The sequence below is a fragment of the Lissotriton helveticus genome, chromosome 3_1 (genome assembly GCF_964261635.1).
Source record: "Lissotriton helveticus chromosome 3_1, aLisHel1.1, whole genome shotgun sequence".
NCBI lineage: Eukaryota > Metazoa > Chordata > Amphibia > Caudata > Salamandridae > Lissotriton > Lissotriton helveticus.
Window position 1 is genome coordinate 1,551,513,639 of NC_136061.1, and position 17,702 is coordinate 1,551,531,340.

The window sequence follows — 17,702 nt, forward strand, 5'->3', positions numbered from 1 at the left end:
TGGGGGGTGTTATCTCTTTTGTAAAAAATCAGCCATTTTTGCTTGAACATTAAATACCTCCAAATGGTATTTAATTCACTTCCCGGGGTGAAGAAACACTTGTTGAGAACTCAGAGTGAGTAAATTGGCCATTTTCATGCACTTTTAACCATTCCACAAATCTTGTGTTTAGGGACCCTGGAAGCATGAAAATCACTGTAAACATGCTAATTTTAGCTCTAAAGCTGATGATCCACCTACAAATGTGAACTGACGTTCAAAAATAAAACATTTGAAAACGGACCATTTATTACTTTCTGAAGCATGACGTAATGGGGGGGTGTTATCTCTTTTGTAAAAAATCACCTGTTTTTGCTTGAACATTAAATACCTCCAAATGGTATTTAATTCACTTCCCGGGCCCCTGGAAGCATGAAAATCACTTTAAACATGCTAATTTTAGCTCTAAATCTGATGATCCACCTACAAATGTGAACTGACGTTCAAAAATAAAACATTTGAAAACGGACCATTTTTCACCTTTCTGAAGCATGACGTAATGGGGGGGGGTTATTTCTTTTGTCAAAAATCACCTGTTTTTGCTTGAACATTAAATACCTCCAAATGGCATTTAATTCACTTCCCGGGGTGAAGAAACACTTTTTGAGAACTCAGAGTGAGTAAATTGGACATTTTGATGCACTTTTAACCATTCCACAAATCTTGTGTGTAGGGCCCCTGGAAGCATGAAAATCACTTTAAACATGCTAATTTTAGCTCTAAAACTGATGATCCACCTACAAATAAGAACTGACGTTCAAAAATAAAACATTTGAAAACAGACAATTTTTCACCTTTCTGAAGCATGACGTAGTGGGGGGGTGTTATCTCTTTTGTCAAAAATCAGCTGTTTTTGCTTGAACATTAAATGCCTCCAAATGGTATTTAATTCACTTCCCATGCCCCTGGAAGCATGAAAATGACTTTAAACATGCTAATTTTAGCTCTAAAACTGATGATCCACCTACAAATGTGAACTGACGTTCAAAAATAAAACATTTGAAAACGGACCATTTTTCACCTTTCTGAAGCATGACGTAATGGGGGGGGGGGTTATTTCTTTTGTCAGAAATCACCTGTTTTTGCTTGAACATTAAATACCTCCAAATGGCATTTAATTCACTTCCCGGGGTGAAGAAACACTTTTTGAGACCTCAGAGTGAGTAAATTGGCCATTTTTCTTTTTTTTTTTCTTTTTTTTTTCTTTTCCAAAAACCTTTATTCGAGTAAGCATATAAAAGTACAAGAATGGGCCTACAACCTCACGGGCTGGCCGCTAATAATAAGGCACAAGGCATGAATAAAAAATTTACACCCGTGGTCAGGCACAAATCGAGCACAAAGCATTACTCCCCACATATCACAGAACAATTTGAATTTTATTTTATACAAAAAGAAAAACAAACACTAAAAGGCGATTGCACGGTAAATAAGGTCAGCCCAAAGAACGGAGGGGATGGTCCATGATCAGGAGAACACACCCAGAGCCCTGAGGCTCCAACAAGATCGGGGGGGGAGGGGAGCAGCGGGGAGAACCAGAAATGTAAAAAAAAAAAAACGTATGGAGGGGTTCCGGGAACGCTCGCCTAGGAAGATGGGACAACCTCAGCAGTGCCCACAAGGGGAGGGGTGCAGATACCCCCACGATATTCATTCCACTGGCCCCAAATCGTCGTCCATGCCCTGGGTATGCCCCTGGCCACATAAACCGTCTTCTCACGAAACATGGACCAGTCCATATTGGCCTCCCACTTAGAGACCTCAGGGGGCCTGGAAGCGCCCCAGAGTTGCGCAACATCCCGTTTCGCAACCATGTAACCCAGGGTAGCCCATCTGGTCTGGGCCACAGAATAGTCAGTGGGCTCCCACACATTCAACAGACATCGTCGAGGCTCCGGCCGCAGGGCCACACCAGTCACGTCAGTCATCACCTCAAGCACAGCAGTCCAGTAAGCCGCTACAGCCGGGCACTCCCAAAGAATATGCAAAAAGGTAGCACTCGACCCACAACCACGCTTACATAACCCATCCAAGGAAAAGCCCATCGTCACCAGACGCGGACCCGTGACATACACTCGATGAAGGATCTTAAGTTGAACCAAACGGAGACGGGCAGGAATGGCTACCTCCTTGGGAGAAGAGAGTGCCGATTGCCAATCCTCGTCGTCCAGTTCCAACCCATCGCCGACCCAAGCTTCCCGAAGTCGGACCAATAAGTCCGCCCGATTATTGATCAGTTTTTTATAGATCAGAGAAATAGTGCTGTCAGGAAGATACCCATCAAGGACACGGTCCTCGAGGGGGGAAGACTCAGGCGGGGCCTCATCAGGAGCCAAAACTGAGGCGAGGACGTGCCGGACCTGCAGATAGCGAAAAAATTCCCTACCACTCAAACCATATTCTGCCTGGAGGGCCTGGAACGACTTCACACAACCGTTCGAGCACACATCTCCCACCTTACAAATCCCAATCATATCCCAGCGGTCGAAACCCTTGGTAGACCAGAGACCGCCCAAACGTTCCGAGGCATAAAGCGGCGTCGCTAGCGTTAGTCGATCCTCCCATCCCAGACTCACATTCGCGGCTCGCCACACAGTTACTGCAATCCTGGACGGGCCCACAAGATGGCGCCCGGCCGATCGAGAATAAAGCGCTCTATTAAAGTCCCCACCCGGAAGCTGGAGTCTATCCATCTCGAATGCAGGATTACGACCCGGTGAAAACATCACGTGATTAATAGCAGACAACTGGGAAGCCCAGTAATATCGCTTGATATCAGGGAGCGCCATGCCCCCGTCGTACCAAGGGATGGTGAGCTTCGCGAGTGCAATACGCGGACGCCCGTCCCAAATCAATTGCCGTTGAAGACTCTCGATCTCTCGGAAATAAGTCTTAGGGATAGCGTCATAGGAGTTTTGGAGCGCATAAAGGAACCGCGGCAAGGACATCATTTTAAACAGGGCCGCCCTGCCCAGAGGAGACAAAGGAAGCTTACGCCAACGGGCCACATCCAAGCGCAATCTAAGCAACGGGGGGAGGAGATTACGTTCAAAGCGGAGAGATGGGTCCAACGTAATGAAAATCCCTAAATATTTGAAACCAGACTGGACCACCTGGATAGGAAGTCTGCTCGGCAATGGGGGCAAAACACCCGAAAGAACATAAACACAGGACTTGGTCCAATTAATAACAAGGCCCGAGTTGGCACCAAAGGAAGCAAGAACGTCAAATAAAACGGACAGAGATTTACGCGGGGAGGTGAGATATAAAAGAATATCGTCCGCGTAAAGCGAAACGCGGTCCTCAAAGTCCGGAGACCAGCGTAAATTGGCCATTTTGATGCACTTTTAACCATTCCACAAATCTTGTGTGTAGGGCCCCTGGAAGCATGAAAATCACTTTAAACATGCTAATTTTAGCTCTAAAACTGATGATCCACCTACAAATGTGAACTGACGTTCAAAAATAAAACATTTGAAAACAGACCATTTTTCACCTTTCTGAAGCATGACGTAGTGGGGGGGGGGTTATTTCTTTTGTCAAAAATCACCTGTTTTTGCTTGAACATTAAATACCTCCAAATGGCATTTAATTCACTTCCCGGGGTGAAGAAACACTTTTTGAGACCTCAGAGTGAGTAAATTGGCCATTTTGATGCACTTTTAACCATTCCACAAATCTTGTGTGTAGGGCCCCTGGAAGCATGAAAATCACTTTAAACATGCTAATTTTATCTCTAAAACTGATGATCCACTTACAAATGTGAACTGACGTTCAAAAATAAAACATTTGAAAACAGACAATTTTTCACCTTTCTGAAGCATGACGTAGTGGGGGGTGTTATCTCTTTTGTCAAAAATCAGCTGTTTTTGCTTGAACATTAAATGCCTCCAAATGGTATTTAATTCACTTCCCATGCCCCTGGAAGCATGAAAATGACTTTAAACATGCTAATTTTAGCTCTAAAACTGATGATCCACCTACAAATGTGAACTGACGTTCAAAAATAAAACATTTGAAAACGGACCATTTTTCACCTTTCTGAAGCATGACGTAATGGGGGGGGGTTATTTCTTTTGTCAAAAATCACCTGTTTTTGCTTGAACATTAAATACCTCCAAATGGCATTTAATTAACTTCCCAGGGTGAAGAAACACTTTTTGAGACCTCAGAGTGAGTAAATTGGCCATTTTGATGCACTTTTAACCATTCCACAAATCTTGTGTGTAGGGCCCCTGGAAGCATGAAAATCACTTTAAACATGCTAATTTTAGCTCTAAAACTGATGATCCACCTACAAATGTGAACTGACGTTCAAAAATAAAACATTTGAAAACAGACCATTTTTTACCTTTCTGAAGCATGACGTAGTGGGGGGGTGTTATCTCTTTTGTCAAAAATCAGCTGTTTTTGCTTGAACATTAAATGCCTCCAAATGGTATTTAATTCACTTCCCGGGCCCCTGGAAGCATGAAAATGACTTTAAACATGCTAATTTTAGCTCTAAAACTGATGATCCACTTACAAATGTGAACTGACGTTCAAAAATAAAAATTTGAAAACAGACCATTTTTCACCTTTCTGAAGCATGACATAGTGGGGGGTGTTATCTCTTTTCTCAAAAATCAGCTGTTTTTGCTTGAACATTAAATGCCTGCAAATGTATTTAATTCACTTCCCGGGCCCCTGGAAGCATGAAAACGACTTTAAACATGCTAATTTTAGCTCTAAAACTGATGTTCCACCTACAAATGTGAACTGACATTCAAAAATAAAACATTTGAAAACGGACCATTTTTCACCTTTCTGAAGCATGACATAATGGGGGGTGTTATCTCTTTTGTCAAAAATCTGCCGTTTTTGCTTGAACATTAAATACCTCCAAATGGTATTTAATTCACTTCCCGGGGTGAAGAAACACTTTTTGAGAACTCAGAGTGAGTAAATTGGCCATTTTCATGCACTTTTAACCCTTCCACAAATCTTGTGTTTAGGGCCCCTGGAAGCATGAAAATCACGTTAAACATGCTAATTTTAGCTCTAAAACTGATGATCCACCTACAAATGTGAACTGACGTTGAAAAATAAAACATTTGAAAACTGACCATTTTTCACCTTTCTGAAGCATGACGTAATGGGGGGGTGTTATCTGTTTTGTCAAAAATCAGCTGTATTTGCTTGAACACTAAATGCCTCCAAATGGTATTAAATCACTTCCCGGGGTGAAGAAACACTTTTTGAGACCTCAGAGTGAGTAAATTGGCCATTTTCATGCACTTTTAACCATTTCACAACTCTTGTGTTTATGGCCCCTGGAAGCATGAAAATCACTTTAAACATGCTAATTTTAGCTCTAAAACTGATGATCCACCTACAAATGTGAACTGACGTTCGAAAATACAACATTTGAAAACAGACCATTTTTCACCTTTCTGAAGCATGACGTATTGGGGGGGTGCTATCTGTTTTGTCAAAACTCACCTTTTTTTGCTTCAACATTAAATGCCTCCAAATGGTATTTAATTCACTTCCCGGGCCCCTGGAAGCATGAAAATCACTTTAAACATGCTAATTTTAGCTCTACAATTGATGATCTACCTACGAATGTGAACTGACGTTCAAAAATGAAACATTTGACAACGGACCATTTTTCACCTTTCTGAAGCATGACGTAATGGGGGGTGTTCTACACCTCCACCCAACAGCTACGGTCTACTAGCCTCGTGCTCGCCGCCGTACCACGCATCCGAAGAGCCACTGCTGGAGGCAGTTCCTTCTCCTACCTGGTGGCCAAGACATGGAACTCTCTCCCCTTCCACCTTCGGCTGACCCAGGACCATCCCGCCTTCAGGAGACAAATCATTTTTCACCTTTCTGAAGCATGACGTAATAGGGGGGTGTTATCTCTTTTGTCAAGAATCAGCTGTTTTTGCTTGAACATTAAATGCCTTCAAATGGTATTTAATTCACTTCCCGGGCTCCTGGAAGCATGAAAATCACTTTAAACATGCTACTAATGTTAGCTCTAAAACTGATGTTCTACCTTCAAATGTGAACTGACGTTCAAAAATAAACATGTGAAAACTGACCATTTTTCACCTTTCTGAAGCATGACGTAATGGGGGGTGTTATCTCTTTTGTCAAAAATCAGCCATTTTTGCTTGAACATTAAATACCTCCAAATGGTATTTAATTCACTTCCCGGGCTCCTGGAAGCATGAAAATCACTTTAAACATGCTACTAATGTTAGCTCTAAAACTGATGTTCTACCTTCAAATGTGAACTGACGTTCAAAAATAAAACATTTGAAAACAGACCATTTTTCACCTTTCTGAAGCATGACGTATTGGGGGGGGGTGTTATCTCTTTTGTCAAAACTCACCTGTTTTTGCTTGAACATTAAATGCCTCCAAATGGTATTTAATTCACTTCCCGGGCCCCTGGAAGCATGAAAATCACTTTAAACATGCTAATTTAAGCTCTAAAACTGATGATCTACCTACAAATGTGAACTGACGTTCAAAAATGAAACATTTGACAACGGACCATTTTTCACCTTTCCGAAGCATGACGTAATGGGGGGTGTTCTACACCTCCACCCACCAGCTACGGTCTACTAGCCTCGCCCTCGCCGCCGTACCACGCACCCGAAGAGCCACCGCCGGAGGCAGTTCCTTCTCCTACCTGGTGGCCAAGACATGGAACTCCCTCCGCATCCACCTTCGGCTGACCCAGGACCATCTCGCCTTCAGGAGACAACTCATTTTTCACCTTTCTGAAGCACGACGTAATAGGGGGGTGTTATCTCTTTTGTCAAGAATCAGCTGTTTTTGCTTGAACATTAAATGCCTCCAAATAGTATTAAATCACTTCCCGGGGTGAAGAAACACTTTTTGAGACCTCAGAGTGAGTAAATTGGCCATTTTCATGCACTTTTAACCATCCCACAAACCTTGTAATTAGGGACCCTGGAAGCATGAAATCACTTTAAACATGCTAATTTTAGCTCTAAAGCTGATGATCCAAAAACAAATGTGACCTGACGTTTAAAAATAAAACATTGGAAAACAGACCATTTTTCACCTTTCTGAAGCATGACGTAATGGGGGGGTGTTATCTCTTTTGTCAAAAATCTGCTGTTTTTGCTTGAACATTAAATGCCTCCAAATGGTATTTAATTCACTTCCCGGGACCCTGGAAGCATGAAAATGACTTTAAACATGCTAATTTTAGCTCTAAAACTGATGATCCACCTACAAATGTGAACTGATGTTCAAAAATAAAACATTTGAAAACGGACCATTTTTCAACTTTCTGAAGCATGACATAATGGGGGGGGGTTATTTCTTTTGTCAAAAATCACCTGTTTTTGCTTGAACATTAAATACCTCCAAATGGCATTTAATTCACTTCCCGGGGTGAAGAAACACTTTTTGAGACCTCAGAGTGAGTAAATTGGCCATTTTGATGCACTTTTAACCATTCCACAAATCTTGTGTGTAGGGCCCCTGGAAGCATGAAAATCACTTTAAACATGCTAATTTTAGCTCTAAAACTGATGATCCACCTACAAATGTGACCTGACATTTGAAAACATTTGAAAACAGACAATTTTTCACCTTTCTGAAGCATGACGTAGTGGGGGGGTGTTATCTCTATTGTCAAAAATCTGCTGTTTTTGCTTGAACATTAAATGCCTCCAAATGGTATTTAATTCACTTCCCGGGGTGAAGAAACACTTTTTGAGAACTCAGAGTGAGTAAATTGGCCATTTTCATGCACTTTTAACCATTCCACAAATCTTGTGTTTAGGGCCCCTGGAAGCATGAAAATCACTTTAAACATGCTAATTTTAGCTCGAAAACTGATGATCTACCTACAAATGTGAACTGACATTCAAAAATAAAACATTTAAAAACGGACCATTTTTCACCTTTCTGAAGCATGACGTAATGGGGGGTGGGGGGTTATTTCTTTTGTCAAAAATCACCTGTTTTTGCTTGAACATTAAATACCTCCAAATGGCATTTAATTCACTTCCCGGGGTGAAGAAACACTTTTTGAGACCTCAGAGTGAGTAAATTGGCCATTTTGATGCACTTTTAACCATTCCACAAATCTTGTGTGTAGGGCCCCTGGAAGCATGAAAATCACTTTAAACATGCTAATTTTAGCTCTAAAACTGATGATCCACCTACAAATGTGAACTGACGTTCAAAAATAAAACATTTGAAAACAGACAATTTTTCACCTTTCTGAAGCATGACGTAGTGGGGGGGTGTTATCTCTTTTGTCAAAAATCAGCTGTTTTTGCTTGAACATTAAATGCCTCCAAATGGTATTTAATTCACTTCCCATGCCCCTGGAAGCATGAAAATCACTTTAAACATGCTAATTTTAGCTCTAAAACTGATGATCCACCTACAAATGTGAACTGACGTTCAAAAATAAAACATTTGAAAACTGACCATTTTTCACCTTTCTGAAGCATGACGTATTGGGGGGGGGTTATCTCTTTTGTCAAAACTCACCTTTTTTTGCTTGAACATTAAATACCTCCAAATGGCATTTAATTCACTTCCCGGGGTGAAGAAACACTTTTTGAGACCTCACAGTGAGTAAATTGGCCATGTTCATGCACGTTTAACCATACCACAAATCTTCTGTTTAGGGCCCCTGGAAGCATGAAAATCACAATAAACATGCTAATTTTAGCTCTAAAACTGATGATACACCGACAAATGTGAACTGACGTTCTAAAATAAAACATTTGAAAATGGAACATTTTTTACCTTTTTGAAGCATGACGTAATGGGGGGGTGTTAACTCTTTTGTCAAAAATCTGCAGTTTTTGCTTGAACACTAAATGCCTCCAAATGGTATTAAATAACTTCCCGGGGTGAAGAAACACTTTTTGAGACCTCATAGTGAGTAAATTGGCCATTTTCATGCACTTTTAACCATTTCACAACTCTTGTGTTTAGGGCCCCTGGAAGCATGAAAATCACTTTAAACATGCTAATTTTAGCTCTAAAACTGATGATCCACCTACAAATGTGAACTGACGTTCGAAAATACAACATTTGAAAACAGACCATTTTTCACCTTTCTGAAGCATGACGTATTGGGGGGGTATTATCTGTTTTGTCAAAACTCACCTTTTTTTGCTTTAACATTAAATGCCTCCAAATGGTATTTAATTCACTTCCCGGGCCCCTGGAAGAATGAAAATCACTTTAAACATGCTAATTTTAGCTCTAAAACTGATGATCTACCTACGAATGTGAACTGACGTTCAAAAATGAAACATTTGACAACGGACCATTTTTCACCTTTCTGAAGCATGACGTAATGGGGGGTGTTCTACACCTCCACCCACCAGCTACAGTCTACTAGCCTCGTGCTCGCCGCCGTACCACGAATCCGAAGAGCCACCACCGGAGGCAGTTCCTTCTCCTACCTGGTGGCCAAGACATGGAACTCCCTCCCCATCCACCTTCGGCTGACCCAGGACCATCCCGCCTGCAGGAGACAACTCATTTTTCACCTTTCTGAAGCATGACGTAATAGGGGGGTGTTATCTCTTTTGTCAAGAATCAGCTGTTTTTGCTTGAACATTAAATGCCTTCAAATGGTATTTAATTCACTTCCCGGGCTCCTGGAAGCATGAAAATCACTTTAAACATGCTACTAATGTTAGCTCTAAAACTGATGTTCTACCTTCAAATGTGAACTGACGTTCAAAAATAAAACATGTGAAAACGGACCATTTTTCACCTTTCTGAAGCATGACATAATGGGGGGTGTTATCTCTTTTGTAAAAAATCTGCCATTTTTGCTTGAACATTAAATACCTCCAAATGGTATTTAATTCACTTCCCGTGGTGAAGAAACACTTGTTGAGAACTCAGAGTGAGTAAATTGGCCATTTTCATGCACTTTTAACCATTCCACAAATCTTGTGTTTAGGGCCCCTGGAAGCATGAAAATCACAATAAACATGCTAATTTTAGCTCTAAAACTGATGATACACCGACAAATGTGAACTGACGTTCTAAAATAAAACATTTGAAAATGGAAAATTTTTTACCTTTTTGAAGCATGACGTAATGGGGGGGTGTTATCTCTTTTGTCAAAAATCAGCCGTTTTTGCTTGAACACTAAATGCCTCCAAATGGTATTAAATAACTTCCCGGGGTGAAGAAACACTTTTTGAGACCTCATAGTGAGTAAATTGGCCATTTTCATGCACTTTTAACCATTTCACAACTCTTGTGTTTAGGGCCCCTGGAAGCATGAAAATCACTTTAAACATGCTAATTTTAGCTCTAAAACTGATGATCCACCTACAAATGTGAACTGACGTTCGAAAATACAACATTTGAAAAGAGACCATTTTTCACCTTTCTGAAGCATGACGTATTGGGGGGGTATTATCTGTTTTGTCAAAACTCACCTTTTTTTGCTTCAACATTAAATGCCTTCAAATGGTATTTAATTCACTTCCCGGGCTCCTGGAAGCATGAAAATCACTTTAAACATGCTACTAATGTTAGCTCTAAAACTGATGTTCTACCTTCAAATGTGAACTGACGTTCAAAAATAAAACATGTGAAAACGGACCATTTTTCACCTTTCTGAAGCATGACATAATGGGGGGTGTTATCTCTTTTGTAAAAAATCTGCCATTTTTGCTTGAACATTAAATACCTCCAAATGGTATTTAATTCACTTCCCGTGGTGAAGAAACACTTGTTGAGAACTCAGAGTGAGTAAATTGGCCATTTTCATGCACTTTTAACCATTCCACAAATCTTGTGTTTAGGGACCCTGGAAGCATGAAAATCACTTTAAACATGCTAATTTTAGCTCTAAAACTGATGATCCATCTACAAATGTGAACTGACGTTCAAAAATAAAACATTTGAAAACGGACCATTTTTTACTTTCTGAAGCATGACGTAATGGGGGGGTGCTATCTCTTTTGTAAAAAATCACCTGTTTTTGCTTGAACATTAAATACCTCCAAATGGTATTTAATTCACTTCCCGGGCCCCTGGAAGCATGAAAATCACTTTAAACATGCTAATTTTAGCTCTAAATCTGATGATCCACCTACAAATGTGACCTGACATTTGAAAACATTTGAAAACAGACAATTTTTCACCTTTCTGAAGCATGACGTAGTGGGGGGGTGTTATCTCTATTGTCAAAAATCTGCTGTTTTTGCTTGAACATTAAATGCCTCCAAATGGTATTTAATTCACTTCCCATGCCCCTGGAAGCATGAAAATGACTTTAAACATGCTAATGTTAGCTCTAAAACTGATGATCCACCTACAAATGTGAACTGACGTTCAAAAATAAAACATTTGAAAACGGACCATTTTTCACCTTTCTGAACCATGACGTAATGGGGGGGTGTTATCTCTTTTGTCAAAAATCAGCTGTTTTTGCTTGAACATTAAATGCCTCCAAATGGTATTTAATTCACTTCCCGGGGTGAAGAAACACTTTTTGAGAACTCAGAGTGAGTAAATTGGCCGTTTTCATGCACTTTTAACCATTCCACAAATCTTGTGTTTAGGGCCCCTGGAAGCATGAAAATCACTTTAAACATGCTAATTTTAGCTCGAAAACTGATGATCTACCTACAAATGTGAACTGACATTCAAAAATAAAACATTTAAAAACGGACCATTTTTCACCTTTCTGAAGCATGACGTAATGGGGGGTGGGGGGTTATTTCTTTTGTCAAAAATCACCTGTTTTTGCTTGAACATTAAATACCTCCAAATGGCATTTAATTCACTTCCCGGGGTGAAGAAACACTTTTTGAGACCTCAGAGTGAGTAAATTGGCCATTTTGATGCACTTTTAACCATTCCACAAATCTTGTGTGTAGGGCCCCTGGAAGCATGAAAATCACTTTAAACATGCTAATTTTAGCTCTAAAACTGATGATCCACCTACAAATGTGAACTGACGTTCAAAAATAAAACATTTGAAAACAGACAATTTTTCACCTTTCTGAAGCATGACGTAGTGGGGGGGTGTTATCTCTTTTGTCAAAAATCAGCTGTTTTTGCTTGAACATTAAATGCCTCCAAATGGTATTTAATTCACTTCCCATGCCCCTGGAAGCATGAAAATGACTTTAAACATGCTAATTTTAGCTCTAAAACTGATGATCCACCTACAAATGTGAACTGACGTTCAAAAATAAAACATTTGAAAACGGACCATTTTTCACCTTTCTGAAGCATGACGTAATGGGGGGGGGTTATTTCTTTTGTCAAAAATCACCTGTTTTTGCTTGAACATTAAATACCTCCAAATGGCATTTAATTCACTTCCCGGGGTGATGAAACACTTTTTGAGACCTCACAGTGAGTAAATTGGCCATGTTCATGCACGTTTAACCATTCCACAAATCTTCTGTTTAGGGCCCCTGAAAGCATGAAAATCACATTAAACATGCTAATTTTAGCTCTAAAACTGATGATACACCGACAAATGTGAAATGACGTTCAAAAATAAAACATTTGAAAACTGACCATTTTTCACCTTTCTGAAGCATGACGTATTGGGGGGGGGGTTATCTCTTTTGTCAAAACTCACCTTTTTTTGCTTGAACATTAAATACCTCCAAATGGCATTTAATTCACTTCCCGGGGTGAAGAAACACTTTTTGAGACCTCACAGTGAGTAAATTGGCCATGTTCATGCACGTTTAACCATACCACAAATCTTCTGTTTAGGGCCCCTGGAAGCATGAAAATCACAATAAACATGCTAATTTTAGCTCTAAAACTGATGATACACCGACAAATGTGAACTGACGTTCTAAAATAAAACATTTGAAAATGGAACATTTTTTACCTTTTTGAAGCATGACGTAATGGGGGGGTGTTATCTCTTTTGTCAAAAATCAGCCGTTTTTGCTTGAACACTAAATGCCTCCAAATGGTATTAAATAACTTCCCGGGGTGAAGAAACACTTTTTGAGACCTCATAGTGAGTAAATTGGCCATTTTCATGCACTTTTAACCATTTCACAACTCTTCTGTTTAGGGCCCCTGGAAGCATGAAAATCACTTTAAACATGCTAATTTTAGCTCTAAAACTGATGATCCACCTACAAATGTGAACTGACGTTCGAAAATACAACATTTGAAAAGAGACCATTTTTCACCTTTCTGAAGCATGACGTATTGGGGGGGTATTATCTGTTTTGTCAAAACTCACCTTTTTTTGCTTCAACATTAAATGCCTTCAAATGGTATTTAATTCACTTCCCGGGCTCCTGGAAGCATGAAAATCACTTTAAACATGCTACTAATGTTAGCTCTAAAACTGATGTTCTACCTTCAAATGTGAACTGACGTTCAAAAATATAACATGTGAAAACGGACCATTTTTCACCTTTCTGAAGCATGACATAATGGGGGGTGTTATCTCTTTTGTAAAAAATCTGCCATTTTTGCTTGAACATTAAATACCTCCAAATGGTATTTAATTCACTTCCCGTGGTGAAGAAACACTTGTTGAGAACTCAGAGTGAGTAAATTGGCCATTTTCATGCACTTTTAACCATTCCACAAATCTTGTGTTTAGGGACCCTGGAAGCATGAAAATCACTTTAAACATGCTAATTTTAGCTCTAAAGCTGATGATCCACCTACAAATGTGACCTGACGTTCAAAAATAAAACATTTGAAAACAGACCATTTTTCACCTTTCTGAAGCATGACGTAATGGGGGGGGTGTTATCTCTTTTGTCAAAAATCTGCTGTTTTTGCTTGAACATTAAATGCCTCCAAATTGTATTTAATTCACTTCCCAGGCCCCAGGAAGCATGAAAATCACTTTAAACAGGCTAATTTTAGCTCTAAAACTGATGATCCATCTACAAATGTGAACTGACGTTCAAAAATAAAACATTTGAAAACGGACCATTTTTTACTTTCTGAAGCATGACGTAATGGGGGGGTGCTATCTCTTTTGTAAAAAATCACCTGTTTTTGCTTGAACATTAAATACCTCCAAATGGTATTTAATTCACTTCCCGGGCCCCTGGAAGCATGAAAATCACTTTAAACATGCTAATTTTAGCTCTAAATCTGATGATCCACCTACAAATGTGACCTGACATTTGAAAACATTTGAAAACAGACAATTTTTCACCTTTCTGAAGCATGACGTAGTGGGGGGGTGTTATCTCTATTGTCAAAAATCTGCTGTTTTTGCTTGAACATTAAATGGCTCCAAATGGTATTTAATTCACTTCCCATGCCCCTGGAAGCATGAAAATGACTTTAAACATGCTAATTTTAGCTCTAAAACTGATGATCCACCTACAAATGTGAACTGACGTTCAAATATAAAACATTTGAAAACGGACCATTTTTCACCTTTCTGAACAATGACGTAATGGGGGGGTGTTATCTCTTTTGTCAAAAATCAGCTGTTTTTGCTTGAACATTAAATGCCTCCAAATGGTATTTAATTCACTTCCCGGGGTGAAGAAACACTTTTTGAGAACTCAGAGTGAGTAAATTGGCCATTTTCATGCACTTTTAACCATTCCACAAATCTTGTGTTTGGGGCCCCTGGAAGCATGAAAATCACTTTAAACATGCTAATTTTAGCTCGAAAACTGATGATCTACCTACAAATGTGAACTGACATTCAAAAATAAAACATTTAAAAACGGACCATTTTTCACCTTTCTGAAGCATGACGTAATGGGGGGTGGGGGGTTATTTCTTTTGTCAAAAATCACCTGTTTTTGCTTGAACATTAAATACCTCCAAATGGCATTTAATTCACTTCCCGGGGTGAAGAAACACTTTTTGAGACCTCAGAGTGAGTAAATTGGCCATTTTGATGCACTTTTAACCATTCCACAAATCTTGTGTGTAGGGCCCCTGGAAGCATGAAAATCACTTTAAACATGCTAATTTTAGCTCTAAAACTGATGATCCACCTACAAATGTGAACTGACGTTCAAAAATAAAACATTTGAAAACAGACAATTTTTCACCTTTCTGAAGCATGACGTAGTGGGGGGGTGTTATCTCTTTTGTCAAAAATCAGCTGTTTTTGCTTGAACATTAAATGCCTCCAAATGGTATTTAATTCACTTCCCATGCCCCTGGAAGCATGAAAATGACTTTAAACATGCTAATTTTAGCTCTAAAACTGATGATCCACCTACAAATGTGAACTGACGTTCAAAAATAAAACATTTGAAAACGGACCATTTTTCACCTTTCTGAAGCATGACGTAATGGGGGGGGGGGTTATTTCTTTTGTCAAAAATCACCTGTTTTTGCTTGAACATTAAATACCTCCAAATGGCATTTAATTCACTTCCCGGGGTGATGAAACACTTTTTGAGACCTCACAGTGAGTAAATTGGCCATGTTCATGCACGTTTAACCATTCCACAAATCTTCTGTTTAGGGCCCCTGAAAGCATGAAAATCACATTAAACATGCTAATTTTAGCTCTAAAACTGATGATACACCGACAAATGTGAAATGACGTTCAAAAATAAAACATTTGAAAACTGACCATTTTTCACCTTTCTGAAGCATGACGTATTGGGGGGGGGTTATCTCTTTTGTCAAAACTCACCTTTTTTTGCTTGAACATTAAATACCTCCAAATGGCATTTAATTCACTTCCCGGGGTGAAGAAACACTTTTTGAGACCTCACAGTGAGTAAATTGGCCATGTTCATGCACGTTTAACCATACCACAAATCTTCTGTTTAGGGCCCCTGGAAGCATGAAAATCACAATAAACATGCTAATTTTAGCTCTAAAACTGATGATACACCGACAAATGTGAACTGACGTTCTAAAATAAAACATTTGAAAATGGAACATTTTTTACCTTTTTGAAGCATGACGTAATGGGGGGGTGTTATCTCTTTTGTCAAAAATCAGCCGTTTTTGCTTGAACACTAAATGCCTCCAAATGGTATTAAATAACTTCCCGGGGTGAAGAAACACTTTTTGAGACCTCATAGTGAGTAAATTGGCCATTTTCATGCACTTTTAACCATTTCACAACTCTTGTGTTTAGGGCCCCTGGAAGCATGAAAATCACTTTAAACATGCTAATTTTAGCTCTAAAACTGATGATCCACCTACAAATGTGAACTGACGTTCGAAAATACAACATTTGAAAAGAGACCATTTTTCACCTTTCTGAAGCATGACGTATTGGGGGGGTATTATCTGTTTTGTCAAAACTCACCTTTTTTTGCTTCAACATTAAATGCCTTCAAATGGTATTTAATTCACTTCCCGGGCTCCTGGAAGCATGAAAATCACTTTAAACATGCTACTAATGTTAGCTCTAAAACTGATGTTCTACCTTCAAATGTGAACTGACGTTCAAAAATAAAACATGTGAAAACGGACCATTTTTCACCTTTCTGAAGCATGACATAATGGGGGGTGTTATCTCTTTTGTAAAAAATCTGCCATTTTTGCTTGAACATTAAATACCTCCAAATGGTATTTAATTCACTTCCCGTGGTGAAGAAACACTTGTTGAGAACTCAGAGTGAGTAAATTGGCCATTTTCATGCACTTTTAACCATTCCACAAATCTTGTGTTTAGGGCCCCTGGAAGCATGAAAATCACAATAAACATGCTAATTTTAGCTCTAAAACTGATGATACACCGACAAATGTGAACTGACGTTCTAAAATAAAACATTTGAAAATGGAAAATTTTTTACCTTTTTGAAGCATGACGTAATGGGGGGGTGTTATCTCTTTTGTCAAAAATCAGCCGTTTTTGCTTGAACACTAAATGCCTCCAAATGGTATTAAATAACTTCCCGGGGTGAAGAAACACTTTTTGAGACCTCATAGTGAGTAAATTGGCCATTTTCATGCACTTTTAACCATTTCACAACTCTTGTGTTTAGGGCCCCTGGAAGCATGAAAATCACTTTAAACATGCTAATTTTAGCTCTAAAACTGATGATCCACCTACAAATGTGAACTGACGTTCGAAAATACAACATTTGAAAAGAGACCATTTTTCACCTTTCTGAAGCATGACGTATTGGGGGGGTATTATCTGTTTTGTCAAAACTCACCTTTTTTTGCTTCAACATTAAATGCCTTCAAATGGTATTTAATTCACTTCCCGGGCTCCTGGAAGCATGAAAATCACTTTAAACATGCTACTAATGTTAGCTCTAAAACTGATGTTCTACCTTCAAATGTGAACTGACGTTCAAAAATAAAACATGTGAAAACGGACCATTTTTCACCTTTCTGAAGCATGACATAATGGGGGGTGTTATCTCTTTTGTAAAAAATCTGCCATTTTTGCTTGAACATTAAATACCTCCAAATGGTATTTAATTCACTTCCCGTGGTGAAGAAACACTTGTTGAGAACTCAGAGTGAGTAAATTGGCCATTTTCATGCACTTTTAACCATTCCACAAATCTTGTGTTTAGGGACCCTGGAAGCATGAAAATCACTTTAAACATGCTAATTTTAGCTCTAAAACTGATGATCCATCTACAAATGTGAACTGACGTTCAAAAATAAAACATTTGAAAACGGACCATTTTTTACTTTCTGAAGCATGACGTAATGGGGGGGTGCTATCTCTTTTGTAAAAA